General features: G+C 39.6%; 1 non-coding gene across 1 annotated transcript; it reads left to right on the forward strand.

The window, feature by feature from the left end:
- The first annotated feature begins 2,803 nt into the window (after positions 1-2,803).
- LOC119941064 lies at positions 2,804-2,941 on the forward strand. Its single transcript, XR_005455100.1, has one exon. It is a non-coding gene; the product is annotated as a small nucleolar RNA SNORA7 (small nucleolar RNA).
- Positions 2,942-4,125: the final 1,184 nt, after the last annotated feature.

Below are 4,125 nucleotides of genomic sequence, written 5' to 3' on the forward strand. Positions count from 1 at the left end.
GGGAGTTTTACCGAATAAATACCAGGCCTATATTCTCATTAGACTGCTCTTCACCCAGTAGGTGCTTAATACATGTTTGTTAACTGACTGATTGATCTCTTTGCAGTTAGAAGTAAGTACTACTTGATTACATATCCAAAACAGCCAGAAATTACACAGGATAAGATCTTATAATTTTCATTCATTGTCTTGCTAGAAGAAAAGCTATTGAGGGATAGAATAAATTACAATCGTCCATAACCTACCAAGATTTAAAATGTTACAATTGGTGAATATATGTTTTCTAATGTGTTCTTAGGCTAGTAATTTGCTGAAAAAGTATTTTAAAAGAAAAAGACACACATATAAAACCTTCCATGAAGGGTGGAAGGGTGTGAATCTGGGCCCTTAAATTCTGAATACTAGCAATTAATAGCACTGAAATAAAATCGAATAAAATGATATTGAAATGAAAGTTGGGTCCGGTTTTAACTCAGGTTTCCTAACAAATTCTGAGTGTCGGTGATTTGGGCAGAAGATTAACTGAGCCACCTAAGAGGGTTTTTGTTAAAGTTCCTTGGGCTGTATTTTTGCCAGTGGTTTTATTGCCAGCTCCTGGCATTTGTGTTAGGGAGGGAAAGTTGTTAGCACTTGAAAGATTTGCTTTTCACACACTGCAATGCCTATGGGCCTCCACTATGGTATAGGTTGCTTTGACCTCGAGCTACATGTCTGCTTTCCTTCATCCATTTCCATAAAAATAACCATTAGTTTAGGGAAGGAAGAAGAAGGTAGGAGAGGGGCGAAATACCAAATGAGCTTAATGCTGTACTGTAGTGAGCTTCCTGGCAAAGCTAAGCATCCTATTGCAGCAGCTGCAAAATGAATATGGCTTTTCCTTCCCTTCTCTTTTTCCAATCATTTTGTTTCTCTCTATTCTGTAACTGTCATGGAAGAGATTACCCATGTGAGCAATGAGGGGGGCTTGAGCTAACAGCTGTAGACTAACAATGATCAAATGTGAAAAGTAACCTGAAGAGGATGAGTTTGTACAATACTTCCATCTTTGTTCTTCCTCCCTGATGCATGAGATATGATTTATAGTCCCCAAAGAAGGCCATTACCCAAGCTTGAAGAGGGCGGCTTCTCTAGTGAGGATCTCTCCTCAGGGCAGTATGTGCTACTTTGCCATTGAAAAAGATGGAAAAAAAAGTCAATAAATGTGAATAAATGTGAATTTCAATTCCATACAAATTACACTTCCATGCAGAAATCACTTTAAGTTCCTTTCTCTTTTTTTTCCCTTTAAGGCAACTTTTTACAGTTTGCTTGTTTCAGAAGGCAGGTTTTTGTTCATACACAGAAGAGAAGGGAAAAGCAACAGAGGAGAAACTAAAGGGACAGCGTAGACAAGGAAGCAGCAAGGAAAATAATGGAAAATATATAAAAGAGACTAAAATCCAAGGCAGTAGAGAGTCAGGCTACAAGTTTAAGCGTTCATTACCTTTTATGTTTGATTACTTTTCCTTTCAAGTTTAATATCTTGATGTCAGTATTTTAGCTCTTCAACTGATTTTTTTTTAAAAGACAACTTCTCGGGGTAATAAAAAATTCTGGTAGAGAACAGCCCCTCTGAGCTACTGTACACTTTGGGATCAATTGACTTTTTAGGCTTCAAACTCTCATTAAACCCAACCCTGTACCAAACTCTAGCTCTGTGTGATAACATTTTTCATTGAACTCTCGCTGGTGTCAGAACCACAGATTTTTTAAAAAACAAGCAGGTCAGCAGAAAAACATAGTGCAGTAGTATAGTAGTTTGGGGAATGGGCATCGCTTTGAATACAATGGGAGAGTAAGCTCTGTTGGAAAGGGTCACAGATTATTCTCAAATGTGAAGTGATCCAGAGCTGCAGAAACTGGTGATTTTAAATACACATGTCATTTTCTTCTGTCAGTGAAAACTTAGTTTCCTTCAAGGAAAGTCTGAGTTTGAGACAACAGTAAAACTGTCAGTATTCATAAATCTTATGGTATTATTACAAGAATGCAAGAACATCTAATATTTTTGATCTGAGCTTTAAACTTTTATAGTGTAGAAGTCATCAAACTGCAGCCTATCCAAAAATCCTCCTTGAAAGCAGAAATAAGTGTTAAAATATGTGTCTTCCAAAAGCAATTTGAATTCATCGCAATCTAGTTTTATTACTTTCTGTTTTTTCCAATGCTATGTTTTTTTAATCTTGAATTTTTCATCTGTGAATGTTACCATTTTACAGTGTCAGAGGAAAACTCCATCAAAACCTAATGGTAAAAGTAGTGTGCACACGAACAGAAGACTAATCTAGACAGAGCAATCACTTCTTCATTTTCCAGTAAAGCTACAAACTTTCCTTGAAATTCTAATATAGATTCAGTTCGAGAGGAGGTGGCAGTATGCACCAAAATAGTTGGAGAATTTTACTTAAAAGCACATGATTATTTAACATATTTGTTCATTTTCCTTTTTCTGCAAGCTAGAATCCAGTAAATAAAATTCTGAACGTTGGTTTTAAGTCTTTCCCATCTTCAAGTGACTTGCCCAAAGAGACACAGAAGGCAAGTGGCAGAAACGGGATTAGAACTCAGGCCCCCTGGCTCCCAAATCAGTGCTCTATCCACTAGTCCACACTGCTTCTTCTCTTGGTAACCACCAAAGTGTCCTTGCCATCTCTTTAAAAGCCCTTCTGTGTCTACAATGATAATGGAGTCATCTTTGCTCAAGTGGTGCTGAGACACAGTATTTGACTCCAAAAAGTTCCTTTGGGTGTATGTAGAGGTCCTTGGTCCCTGTCAGTCGCACCTGGAGAGTTTCCAGTACTCTACCAGTCTCGGCTATGGGTGGGAGAGTCAAGCAGAGGCCTACCCATTCCATTCCTAGCTTGGCCAGTGGCTAGAGAATGGAAGGCAATCTGCTACAAGTCAAAATAATAATAATAATAATAATAGCATTTGTTAAGTGCTTACTATGTGCAAAGCACTGTTCTAAACACTGGGGAGGATACAAGGTGATCAGGTTGTCCCATGTGGGGCTCACAGTCTTAATCCCCATTTTAAAGATGAGGTAACTGAGGCACAGAGAAGTTACGTGTCTTGCCCAAAGTCACACAGCCGACAAGCGGCGGAGCTGGGATTAGAACCCATGACCTCTGAATCCCAAGCCCGTGCTCTTTCCACTGAGCCACTCTGCTTCCCCTTCACCTGTGTTGGGCAGCAGTGGCATGGGAGAGAGTCGAGGATGGAGACTCGAGTTTACTATGTGGAAGGAGGTAAGGGTAAACCACTTCCATGTTTTTGCCAAGAAAACTCTATGGATACACTACCAGAACGATTGCAGATGGAGAGCAGAGAATTCTGGGAGAGATGTGTCCTTGGTGTTGTTATGGGTCAGAAACGACTAGATGGCATAAGACAAGACAAGAGGTCCTGGGATTGGTTTCAGTCCACTTAGCCTTCAACCTCACAAAGCTACCACTCTGTATACTTGCTTCGTAGCTTCTCCTGAATGCTGCGATTGAAGGCTTTAATGAGTCTCCTTTTTTCTGGGATAGTGCATATTTGCAAGGTTTCATAGATTATATAGCTCATTTTGCTACCATAATTTTTTTTGGTGGGGGGGGGTTCTGTGTTGCCACATGCACACGGTTGCCCTTCTTAAGCAGTGGTTACTGATATCTATCTCTGTGTGGCTGAGAAGATTGATATGTGGCCAGTGGTCCCTTCCATAATGTTCAAATTGTGGTTTTCAGGCTCATATTGTTTGTGATTCTCCCTCATTCTCAGATTTTTCCTAACAGCTTTGTTCAAAATAAGTGTACATATCGGCCTGCTACATAAAGGATGAGTCTGCTGCTGTTGCCTTATCCTAGTATTCCCAAACTGTGGCCCATCCATTGATGTTGTGGCTTATGATGTCCTTAAAGTGTTTCTTCTATCCACTTCTTATTATGTTGTCATTTGTCAGACTTTGACTTTGGGATTGACAGAAAATTCTCCTAAACCTATTTATCCCAACTATAAATGTGTCAGGTCAAAGAAGATCTTCCTACTCTCTTCAGAAATGTGTATCATCTCCCTCTCCCTCCCCAGCAACACACACACACACAC

The sequence above is a fragment of the Tachyglossus aculeatus genome, chromosome 19 (assembly GCF_015852505.1).
Source record: "Tachyglossus aculeatus isolate mTacAcu1 chromosome 19, mTacAcu1.pri, whole genome shotgun sequence".
Lineage (NCBI taxonomy): Eukaryota > Metazoa > Chordata > Mammalia > Monotremata > Tachyglossidae > Tachyglossus > Tachyglossus aculeatus.